At 40.1% G+C, this 13,213-nt stretch overlaps 1 protein-coding gene across 4 annotated transcripts in view; it reads left to right on the top strand.

Annotated features, from left to right (window-relative positions):
* The window catches only part of ZNF609 (zinc finger protein 609), a 176,609-nt gene that overhangs the window by 141,598 nt on the left and 21,798 nt on the right, over nt 1–13,213 (top strand). The gene's annotated exons all lie outside the window — the stretch shown is intronic.

Here is a 13,213-nt window from a genome sequence, read left to right as displayed (position 1 = left end):
ACCGGAGTTTCAGCTTTAGCATCATTCCTTCCGAAGAAATCCCAGGGCTGATCTCCTTCAGAATGGACTGGTTGGATCTCCTTGCAGTCCAAGGGACTCTCAAGAGTCTTCTCCAACACCACAGTTCAAAAGCATCAATTCTTCGGCCCTCAGCTTTCTTCACAGTCCAACTCTCACATCCATACATGACCACAGGAAAAACCATAGCCTTGACTAGACGGACCTTTGTTGGCAAAGTAATGTCTCTGCTTTTGAGTATGCTATCTAGGTTGGTCATAACTTTCCTTCCAAGGAGTAAGCGTCTTTTAATTTCTTGGCTGCAGTCACCATCTGCAGTGATTTTGGAGCCCAGAAAAATAAAGTCTGACACTGTTTCCCCATCTATTTCCCATGAAGTGATGGGACCAGATGCCATGATCTTAGTTTTCTGACTGTTGAGCTTTAAGCCAACTCTCTCACTCTGCTCTTTCACTTTCATCAAGAGGCTCTTCAGTTCCTCTTCACTTTCTGCCATAGGGTGGTGTCATCTGCATATCTGAGGTTATTGATATTTCTCTCGGCAATCTTGATTCCAGCTTGTGCTTCTTCCAGCCCAGCGTTTCTCATGATGTACTCTGCGTATAAGTTAAATAAGCAGGGTGACAATATATAGCCTTGATGTACTCCTTTTCCTATTTGGAACCAGTCTGTTGTTCCATGTCCAGTTCTAACTGTTGCTTCCTGAGGTGCATATAGGTTTCTCAAGAGGCAGGTCAGGTGGTCTGGTATTCCCATCTTTTTCAGAATGTTCCACAGTTTATTGTGATCCACACAGTCAAAGGCTTTGGCATAGTCAATAAAGCAGAAATAGATGGTCACCTTCAGACAACAGCAAAAAACAAAACAAATACCATAAACTGATTATTGTTGGTAAGGATGCTGTCACTTAGGCTTTCCAACACTTCTTTCCTGAGCTCTAACCTGTGTGCACACGCACTCATGCTGCTGGAAATTTGGTGAACCACACTGGGTTGGTAATCAGAAAATAACTGGAATTTTTAAGAAAGTATTTGAGGAGTTCCTATACCCCTTGTCATCCCATCAATCAAAGGTGAGATCTGGTGCCTATCCAAACCCTGCCTTGATGGATTGAACCAGTATTGGGGTTATTCATCCTGTTTAGCAGTTACTGAGTACCTACTAAGTATTTATGTAGGTAAAGGGAAAAAATGTAGATATTACCTCTTCTAATATAGCATCATTGGGATTTTGACAGGGTAGCACAGGTTATTTTTCATTTTTTACATGCAAATGTAGCGGCTCAGTAGGACTCCCCTGGTGGGTCAGATGGTAAAGAATCTACCCACAATGTGGGAGACCTCGGTTCAATCCCTGGGTCAGGAAAATTCCCCTGGAGAAGGGAATGGCAACCCATTCCAGTATCCTTGCCTGGAGGATTCCATGGAGAGAGGAGCCTGGTGGGCTGTAGTCCACAGTCCACGGGGTCGCAAAGAATTGGCTACGACTGAGCGGCTTAACACACACACACACACACACACACACACACACACACACTCAGTAGAACTAATTTGACAGTTCAGAAACAAGCCCTAACTTATACACAAACTAAGGGAAATGGAAACGGGTTTTTAGTAATATAGGTATTGGGGAAACCCTCTGTGAGGAGAAAAAAAAAATTGATTCACAGACCTATCTTATACTCTCTAACTTTACATAAAGGTATACATATCTGTAATTGACACGTTGTATACTTTAAGTGTCTGAAAATTTTACTTGTCAATTACATATTGATTTTTAAAAATAATTCTAAAATAAAATAATTTCCAAAATAGAAAAAAATAAGTTCTATGTGTACATCTATGTGTATATAAATACACATATATATTCAAGATTCTTAGATAATGTGGTTTTTTTTAACTTTTATAAAGTCCTTCAGTTAAATTAATACATAAGTAAATATCCAAATTTCTAGATGAAAAGGCTTAGCATAAATGGAAGAAATCACAAAGATTGATGGATTTGTTATGTTAGAAATGTAAAACCTTCACTAAATCAACAACTTCGCCTAACGCTAGTCCTATTTACTTTCAAATGAGCCAGAATTAAAAGAAATTTATACCTTGACATATTTTTGCCATATAATGCCAAAAAGACAGCTTTGGTTCCAAAATTTGTGGAGTTTTTTTTTTTTTTTCACGTTTGATTTGTATATGGGAGCTCATATTCAGGAAATTTTATAATTGAAGTACCGTCAAATAAATAATGTGTAAATAAGCCCACCAAACAACATGTGTTAAAAGTTCTATGAATGATATAGCTACTAATAATGGTATTATTGATATTCTACTAATAAAAAACTAAGATCATGGCATCTGGTCCCATCACTTCATGGCAGATAGATGGGGAAACAGTGGAAACAGTGAGAGACTTTATTTCCTTGGGCTCCAAAATCACTATGGATGGTGACTGCAGCCATGAAATTAAAAGACACTTGCTCCTTGGAAGAAAAGCCATGACAAACCTAGACAGTGTATTAAAAAGCAGAGACATTACTTTATCGACAAAAGTCTATATAGTCAAAGCTTTGGTTTATCCAGTAGTCATGTATGGATCAGAGAAGGCAATGGCATCCCACTGTAGTACTCTTGCCTGGAAAATCCCATGGATGGAAGAGCCTGGTAGGCTACAATCCATGGGGTCGCTGAGGGTCGGACACGACTGAGCGACTTCACTTTCACTTTTCACTTTTATGCATTGGAGAAGGAAATGGCAACCCACTCCAGTGTTCTTGCCTGGAGAATCCCAGGGACAGTGGAGCCTGGTGGGCTACTGTCTATAGGGTCACACAGTCAGACACGACTGAAGTGACTTGGCAGCAGCGTATGGATGGGAGAGTTGGACCATAAAGAAAGCTGAGCACCAAAGAATTGATGCTTTCGAATTGTGGTGCTGGAGAAGACTCCTCAGAGTCCCTTGGACAGCAAGGAGATCAAACCAGTCAATTCTAAAGGAAGTCAGTCCTGAATATTCATTGGAAGGACTGATGCTGAAGCTGAAGCTCCAATATTTTGGCCACCTGATGTGAAGAACGGACTCATTGGAAAAGACTCTGATGCTGGGAAAGATTGAAGGCAGGAGAAGGGGATGACAGAGGATGAGATGGTTGGATGGTATCACCACTTGATGGACATGAGTTTGAGTAAACTCCAGGAGTTGGTAATGGACAGGGAGGCCTGGCATGCTGCAGTCCACGCGGTTGCAAAAAGTCAGACATGACTGAGTGACTGGACTGAACTGAATGATGTAGCAGATGCCATATAATCAAGAACTGAAAGAGATCACATTTGGCTAAGTTACAGAGCTGAGTTCATTTTCAGCTTCTTTTGAAAGGGTTACTCTGGGTGAGGTAGCTGAGCAGACCGCAGCAGCTCTTCTGCAGCCTAGTTATTTTTAACTAGGAGACCAGGTAACTGCAGTAGGTACCTGTTGTTATAATGGATTAGTTAGGAGCAGTGAGCCATTGCTTAGCTTCTTTTCAGTTAAGGGAGGGAGTGCCCAGCCAGTTTAATCACTAGCATTGGAGGGGAAAGAATGTAACGGGAGCTTTTAAGAGGACTGTATGAGAAGGACCTATGACCTAAAGGTCTATAAGCTGCTTTGGTAGTGACAACTGAGAGTGAAGGCCTGGTTAAAAGTTTTGTCACCTGTGTTCTCCAGACATCAACACTATAGTTTTCTACAGATGCTCCCATCTCAGGGAGGAAGTGGAAACTGGTTTCTATTCACATATTATGTGTTAGCTCTCTCACCTTACTCTCTGACTAACCACTGCCATCACCACAACCCCACCATCCTCAGCTCTCTGCGTGCTAGAATTTCGGTTATTCAAATTAAAAAAAAAATTATAACATGCAGTCTTAGAACTCAGTCACTCTCCATCATTATACCCCATATTACATGAGACACTGAAAGTCTATACAGAATACACACCATTCCTGTTCCTAGACAGGGCTTCTATCTGGGTATATCGGATGCCTGTAGTCTTGAGGAGCTACTACATGTACATTCAACAATAACTTCAAGCCAATTTTTAAAAAAATTATTACTAATCTTTAAGGAACCCCTTGTATCCTTAGGCAGGTTAGAGTATTCTTTACCTACTCTTGTTATTTCTCTGATCTCTTACATTGCTAGAGGCTGGTGATAATGTCCTCAGTTTTATATTAAGAGTTCTGTCCCTTGATTCTAAATTATATGCTTCCCGGAATCAGAGACTGAAAATTATACAACCCCACTTCTCCACCCCAAACACATACAAATAGTACAATGTTTTGAATAAATAGTTTTTTGTAGGATTAGAAACCATTATGGGGTTTGAGTTGCCTGTGACTTAAATTTCTTAGCAGTGTCCAGGACGTCCCACTATCCTGGACACTGTATGCAAGCCAAAAGGCAATAAAATTGGTAGAGGAGCCATCAAGTTGTTAATGAGTCATAAATTACCTCTTACTCGTTATATTGTAAAAGGAAACTTGAGTTACAAAAGACAATCTGGTTGTTCTAGCACCATCTAGAGGAAGGCATAGAAATGGTTAACAGATTTTACAACAGCACCATATCAGTTCATTTAATATCAGTTCATATCAGTCCAAATACACATCCTTCCTATCTCTCCTTTTGCACTAAATATGTCATGATATAATAAGGTATAATTCATTTGGCCATTCAGCCAAACTTTACTCTCTTTTTATCAGCTCCTGGCTGATAGCATGTTACCTTTTTGTGTGTTTATCTGTTCCAGCTGGGTTGTAAGATAGGATAGGGCTTAAAAAAAAAAAATGGATGTGGGATCTGTCAGTTGTGCTATGCAGGCTCTTAATTATGGCATATGGGACCTAGTTCCTTGACCAGGGATTGAACCTGCACCCTTTGCATGGGAGCACGGAGTCTCAGCCACTGGACCACCAGGGAAGTCCCTATAACTTATTTTAATCTATTAGTACACTAATCAGTAATTAACAAGAATTTTTTTAGCATGAAATATTAGATCTTCTTCCTGCTGTTCGACACGTAGCCTCAGCTCATTATCACATGGTTTCACTCTTCCTTACGTGTGCCAAGCTCATCCCAGATCCTCTTAAAAGTTAGAAAATCCTACCTATTCTTCTCTGATCTGTCTATACCACAGTATGTGTGCTGCTGCTGCTGCTGCTAAGTCGCTTCAGTCGTGTCCAACTCTGTGCGACCCCATAGACGGCAGCCCACCAGGCTCCCCCGTCCCTGGGATTCTCCAGGCAAGAACACTGGAGTGGGTTGCCATTTCCTTCTCCAATGCATGAAAGTGAAAAGTGAAAGTGAAGTCGCTGTCATGTCTGACTCAGCGACCCCATGGACTGCAGCCCACCAGGTTCCTCTGTCCATGGGAGTTTCCAGGCAAGAGTACTGGAGTGGGGTGCCTTCGCCTTCTCCAACAGTATGTGTAGCATATTTTTTAAAATAATGATTTGATATATATTCATTTTCCCTCCCCCTAAACAGGGTAAAATTTTCAGTTAAGGTTTGAATCTCCACTAGCACTTGGCATAATGATGAAGTATAATAAGTAATGTATATTTGCTGGCTCATTGCATGAAAGCAGTGTTTGAGGCATATTCATCTGAGAGCAGTTTACTGGCTGGATTGACAGAAAGAATTAAAGATTGGAGTTAGGAGCATAATTCAGTCTGTTAGAATAATCTAGAGGTAAGTTAATGAGGACTTGGTTCTGATGGTTGTGGTTGGGGATGGGGAAGAAGATATTATTCAGAGAGAGTTCAAAGGCAGAATAGACAGGCCATGGTGACTGGCTTGTATCCAGATGCCACAGAAAGCCAGCTGTGCTTCCTCTTTTTATTGCCTTTTCATTTTGCCCCAGATTTCCTGCTTTCTTCAGAGATCATCAGTTGCCTCTCTTTAGGGTCCTGAATTCTCATAACTTAGAATTCCAACGGGGCAAGTGGATCCCCACAAGGCAAAACTGACAATAGTCATAGAACTGGCTGGTCCCCAAGTTTCTGTCGCCCAGCATGAAGATGGCTGCAGCTTAGTTAACATCTCCATGAAAAGGCAGAAGTAAAAGAATGCTTGGGTTGTATGCCTTAAGTCAGCAGTTTTTAAACTTTAGACTTAGGACTCCTTTTCATCCTTAATAATTAGTAAGGAACTCTAAGAGCTTTTGTTTAGTATGTATTGATAGTATCATTATTGACATTTGCCATGGTAGAAATTAAAACAGAATCTGTTAAAAATATATTTATTAATCTATTTTAAAATAACAATAATAAACCTGTTACATGTTAACATATTTATGAAAAAATAATTACAGTTTCTAAAACAAAAATTTAGTAAAAACAGTAGTAGTATTTTACATTTTTACAAATCTTTTTAATGTCTTGCTTAATAGGAGACACTCTGGATTCTGATATGTACTTCTGTATCCAATCTGTCAAAATATCATGTCATACCTCCTCTGGAAAACTCTTATGTACACTCAGGATAGAATGAAAATAAAAATCCAAATTTGTCTTAGTATTATTATGAAAATAGTTTTGAGTCTGCAAACCCCTTGAAACTGTCTTTGGGACTGTCAGACATCCCTGAACCATACTTTGAGAATCCATACCTTAAGCAATGCTTTTTAGTTTCTCTGTCTAAGAGAGTCTTAAAGATGTATGTTTCATTTTATAGACATGTGTAAGCATTCTTGGCATCTATATTGAGACCCTCATTACCTGTTAGTAGAAAAAACGTACTTAAAAGTGGAATAAAAACAAGTCTTCAATTTAAAAAATTTTTGTTTATTGGACCTTGATCATACACCCCATACTGCTTTCAAAGCTCATGACAAATTAATTGTAGAGAGTTACCAAAAATGATTTTGTCTGACTAACTGATTCCTTTGGCTAATATCAATAGAATTTTTCCCCATGGACTTTGCATTGCAAATATAACAGATAGAATCATGGAATTAATGCATGTGGAGTGTATATGGTCATGAAGTCAGGTAAGAGCACCATAGGGCCTGATAATAGAGTTATATTAGTATTAACTCCTTGATTTCCTCATCTAAAGTAGATTATAAGAAGAAAGTTGGATGTGATAGAGAGCTTGGAAATATGGAAATGACTACTACTGCAAAAGGTAGACATGTTGGGCTTCCCTGGTGGTCCAGTGGGTGGAAGTCCACCTGCCAATGCTAATCCAGTAAAAGCAAAACACAAAACTCAACTGAGAAGTCTGGTCTCAATGAACAGAGTCTTGAACCCTTAATATTTCAGTAACCTTTAAAGGGACATTCCTTTACCACACCACAAGATAATCGTATCTAGAATAATGTCCCTGAGTCATGAAGAAAAATATTAAAATATACTTCATATATTGAATCCTCAATTTATGAATGGCTTTTCTTCCAAAGTTAATTTAACTTTCAAAAACATTTATTTATAGGAGCAGCTAAGTAATTATTATTTTGGGTCCCAATCTTATCTATTCAACAAAGAACCTTTGAGTGCTTAATGTCAATAGAAATGTTTCGGTTAGCTCTCATTTATAGCTTTGTTTCAGTGAAGGAATACACTAAGGCCAAAGCCTGGGCATATATACTGTTTCCCTCCGGCCTCCATTATTTGTCGTATAAGATGCTGCTATCACGGTCTGCAATTACAGTCCAAGTGCCGAATTCAGTCCACTGCCAATTTTTGTAATTTCACTGAAACACAGCCATAACCCATTCATTTGTGTATTGTTTGTGACTGTGCTACAAGAATTGAGAAGTTACCATAGAGACTGTGTGGCCTGCAAAGGCTAAAATAATTTGCTGTGGGTTCCTGACATTAAAGGTTTATAAACCACTCGTCTACACATTCTGGCTTGCCCTGATCTCTGACCTCATTTCTTCCCACTCTTCTTAGCCCACTTCAGTCTCATCCCACTTTGCTCTTCCTGAAAACACGCCAAGCACGTTCTCACTACAGTGCCTTGGCACCTGCTTTCTCCTCTGCTTCAAATGTCCCTCCGTCTAACTTCCTCATGCTCACACTCTCAGGTTTCTCTGCTTGCATGTCATCTTCTCAGTGTTTCTCTGCTTGCATGTCATCTTCTCAGTGAGGCTTCTCTTGACTGCCTATTGTAAAATAGCAACATCCCATTCCTCGCATTCTTTATTCTTTTGCTCCTGTTTCATTTTTCTCTGTAGGGCTTACACTATCTAACATATATTTACTTGTTCTCTGTCTCCCATCACTTGAATATAAATTGTATAAGAGCAAGAGCTGTCAATTCTGTGCATTGCTATATCCCAGATACTCTGTGCCAAAGTAGATATTCATTTGTTGAAGGGAGCGAGGGATGTAGGTAGGAGGCAAAGGGAGATTTGCATGTTAATCTGGACTTCCCTGGTGGCTCAGATGGTAAACATCTGCCTACAGTGTGGGAGACCTGGGTTCAATCCCTGTGTTGGGAAGATCTCCTGGAGAAGGAAATGGCAACCCACTCCAGTATTCTTGCCTGGAAAATCCCAAGGACGGAGGAGCCTGGTAAGCTACAGTCCATGGGGTCCACAAAGAGTCGGACACGACTGAGCGACTTCACTTTCACTTCTGTCCTTTATAGTTGTTGGCAAATTGGGATTGAAACAAGATTTAAAAGCAGCATATAGCTACATACTTCTGTTTCCATTTGAAAACTCGAGGCTACTGGCAAACTCAATCTCATGTGACCTCTTGCCCCAACCTCTTTTTTCAGTGCCGTGAGAGCAAACAGCTGTCCTTGTTTATCTTTGTTCTCCATACTAGTCCAGTGTAGGCTCTTAGTATTTTCTCCCAGCCCAGAAATGGACCTTGGTATCTTCTTAGTTGGTTTTTTTTTTTATATATATAACTTCAATACTTCCCATAATGCCTGGCAAGTAATAGAAGCTCAGTAAATATTTGCTCCATGAAGGAATAAGTTAAATTAATTCTTTGTCGACTTAGGATAAAATACTATCATAGGTTTTCTGTTGTTGTATAACAAATTATCCCCAAAATGTAAGGATCTAAAACTTAAAACTTTCTGTGGGTCAGCAATTCAAGAATGGCTTAAGTAGCTGGTTCTGTCTCAAGGTTGCTCGTGAAATTGTAGTCAGAATGTCAGCTGGACTGCTATCATCTGAAAGCTTATTTGAGGATCACTTCCAAGTTGGCTCACTCACAGGGCTGTTAGCAGAAGGCCTCAGTCTCTGGCCTCATGCACCTCTCCATAGGATAGGCTATTTCAATGTCCTTATGACACAGTAGGTAACTTCCTCAAGAGAAGTAATCCAAGAAGAAAAACATTGCCTTTTATCATCTAGTCTGAGAAGGCTACGTCCACCACATTCTTGTTTGTTATAAGCAGGTAGCTAAATGTAACCCACACTCAACGTGAAGGGAATTAGACCTCTCTTTTTTTTCCACATGATATATATTTTTTTAATTGGAGGAAAATTGCTTTACAGTGTTGTGATGGTTTCTGCCATACGACAATGAAAAGCAGCCATGATTATACATATATCACCTTCCTCTAGAGCCTCCATCCTCTCCCTCACGCCACCCAATAGAGCATCACAGAGCATCTCTCTGGACTCCCTGTAGCAGCTTCTCACCCGCTGTCTACTTTACGCATGGTAGTGTATGATCCCACTCTTTCCCCAGTGTGTCCACAAGTCCGTTCCCTGTATCTACATCTCCATTCCTTCCCTGCAGATAGGTTCATGAATAACATTTTTTCTAGATTCCATATATATGCATTAATATATGATACATGTTTTTCTCTTTCTGACTTCACTCTGTATAACAGGCTTTTAGGTTCATCCACCTCGCTAGATAGAACTGATTCAGATTTGTTCTTTTTTATGGCTGAGTAATGTTCCATTGTATATATGTACCACATCTTTATCCATTCATCTGTCGATGGACACCTAGGTTGCTTCCATGTCCTAGCTATTGTAAATAGTGCTGTTGTGAACATTGAGTTACATGTTATACTTCTCCTTTCTGAAGGGAAGAATATCAAAGAATTTGTGGTCATATTTTAAAACTTCCACAGTTACTTTGATACTCCGAATTGAATAAAGAGACATTTCCCATTTACAGGAAGTGAGACAGGGTTTCAGAGATGGTGTTATCCTGCCACTTATTTGCCCTTTTCAAGTATATTATTGCCTGTGTGCTTTCCTAAAGGGAAAAACATTTTTGAAATAGTCCTACCAAAATTAATTACTATTTTTACCTTTTTTTGAATAGGTAACACATGTATATGGCACAAAAATTCAACAGTAAAATTAATATACAATGAAAAACAAGTTTCTTTCCCCTGAATCCAGCCACCCAGTTGCCCTCCGTAGGGAAAACCACTAATACTAGTTTATTCATCCTTTAAGAGACCTTCCGTGCACTTAGGAACAGATATTTATATGCTTGTTTGTTTTTTACACAGTGGTAGCATACTGTAATTGCTGTTCTGTATCTTGCTTTTTTTTTTTTTGCCTGTATATCTCAGACTTTGTTCCATATCAGTTTGTTTAATAGTTGCTTTGTTCTTTTTAATAGCTGCATAGTATCCCATCATGTGGATGTTCAAAAACGTATTTAATTGCTTCTTCATTGAAGCACATTTAGTTTCCCATCTTTTGCTATTGTAAACACTGCTGCTGCGAGCACCTTGTTCATTTTGTACACTGAGAATATTTGTGGATAAATACCTTCAAGTGGATTTGTTGGGTTAAAGAGTATGTGTTTTTTGAAAGATAATGCCAGATTGCCACCAGGGCTTGAACCAGCTTTATACACCCACCAACAACATATGAATTTCCTGTGCCCCTCTAGGCATAGTAACAGTAGAAACATGTAGAAAGGTTGCCAATAAATAAAGGATTATTATGCATATTTTACACTTCAGGCCTGACACTATCCCCTGGCGTATGTTGACACCAATTTTTTTTTTTTGGTTTTGAAAGTTTTTAAAATGAAGTATAGTTGATTTACAATGTTGTATCAGTTTCTTATGTATTTGGCTGTGCTGGGTCTTAGTTGCAGCACATGGGATCTTCATTTTATCGTGTGAGGTCTTTGGTTGGGGCACATGGGCTCTCTAGTTGTGGCACACGGACTCTCCAGGTGCGGCACACGGACTCTCCAGGTGCGGCACACGGGCTCTCCAGGTGCGGCACATGGGCTCTCTAGGTGCAGCATGAAGGCTCAGTAGTTGCAGCATGAAAGATTGGTTGCCCTGCAGCATGGGGGATTTTAGTTCCCTGACCAGGGACCAAACCCACGTCCCCTGCACTGGAAGGCTGATTCTTAACAGGACCGCCAGGGAAGTCCCATACAATGTAGTGTTAGTTTCTGGTGTTAAAATATTGTTTGTTGATTAACCTCAGGGGAGATAGACTTTCTCTGTGGAAGTTGACTGAGTTGGTAACCATATCCCAGAGTTTTTAATTCTTTGACAGAATAGAATGCTCCTGAGAGAGAACTTAATACCTGCTGTCAGATCAGATCAGATCAGTCACTCAGTCATGTCCGACTCTTTGCGACCCCATGAATCCCAGCACGCCAGGCCTCCCTGTCCATCACCAACTCCCGGAGTTCACTCACACTCACGTCCATCGGGTCAGTAATGCCATCCAGCCATCTCATCCTCTGTCGTCCCCTTCTCCTCCTGCCCCCAATCCCTCCCAGCATCAGAGTCTTTTCCAGTGAGTCAGCTCTTCACATGAGGTGGCCAAAGTACTGGAGTTTCAGCTTTCGCATCATTCCTTCCAAAGAAATCCCAGGGCTGATCTCCTTCAGAATGGACTGGTTGGATCTCCTTGCAGTCCAAGGGACTCTCAAGAGTCTTCTCCAACTCCACACTTCAAAAGCATCAATTCTTCGGTGCTCAGCCTTCTTCACAGTCCAACTCTCACATCCATACATGACCACAGGAAAAACCATAGCCTTGACTAGACGAACCTTTGTTGGCAAAGTAATGTCTCTGCTTTTGAATATGCTATCTAGGTTGGTCATAACTTTCCTTCCAAGGAGTAAGCGTCTTTTAATTTCTTGGCTGCAGTCACCATCTGCAGTGATTTTGGAGCCCAGAAAAATAAAGTCTGACACTGTTTCCCTATCTATTTCCCATGAAGTGGTGGGACCGGATGCCATGATCTTCGTTTTCTGAATGTTGAGTTTTAAGCCAACTTTTTCACTCTCCACTTTAACCTTCATCAAGAGGCTTTTTAGTTCCTCTTCACTTTTTGCCATAAGGGTGATGTCATCTGCATATCTGAGGTTATTAATATTTCTCCCGGCAGTCTTGATTCCAGCTTGTGCTTCTTCCAGCCCAGCGTTTCTCATGATGTACTCTGCATACAAGTTAAATAAACAGGGTGACAATATACAGCCTTGACGAACTCCTTTTCCTATTTGGAACCAGTCTCTTGTTCCATGTCCAGTTCTAACTGTTGCTTCCTGACCTGCATACAAATTTCTCAAGAGGCAGATCAGGTGGTCTGGTATTCCCATCTCTTTCAGAATTTTCCACACTTAATTGTGATCCACACAGTCAAAGGCTTTGGCATAGTCGATAAAGCAGAAATAGATGTTTTTCTGGAACTCTCTTGCTTTTTCCATGATCCAGCGGATGTTGGCAATTTGATCTCTGGTTCCTCTGCCTTTTCTAAAACCAGCTTGAACATCAGGAAGTTCACGGTTCACATATTGCTGAAGCCTGGCTTGGAGAATTTTTGAGCATTACTTTACTAGCGTGTGAGATGAGTGCAACTGTGCGGTAGTTTGAGCATTCTTTGGCATTTCCTTTCTTTGGGATTGGAATGAAAACTGACCTTTTCCAGGCTTGTGGCCACTGCTGAGTTTTCCAAATTTGCTGGATTGCTTTAATGTTTTATTGAAGTATAACATAAATAAATGCATAAATATTAAGTACATGATTTGATGACTTTTTACATATTTATATGGCTGTGTGACCACTACCTGTATCCAGAATTAGAACATTACCAGTTCCCCTTGAGGATTCTGTCATGCCCTCTGCAGTCAATACCATCCCAAAAGGTAACCACCATTCTGATTTCTACCATTATAGATGAGTTTTCCTATCTTGAAATGTTATCACAGAGTATGTACTCTTGTTTGGCTTCTTTCACTTAACATCATGT

The sequence above is a fragment of the Bison bison genome, unplaced genomic scaffold (assembly GCF_000754665.1).
Source record: "Bison bison bison isolate TAMUID 2011002044 unplaced genomic scaffold, Bison_UMD1.0 scf7180017864142, whole genome shotgun sequence".
In the NCBI taxonomy this organism is placed as follows: Eukaryota; Metazoa; Chordata; class Mammalia; order Artiodactyla; family Bovidae; genus Bison; species Bison bison.
The sequence above is the reverse complement of the archived record's forward strand: the minus strand, read 5'-3'. Positions and strand labels throughout refer to the sequence as shown.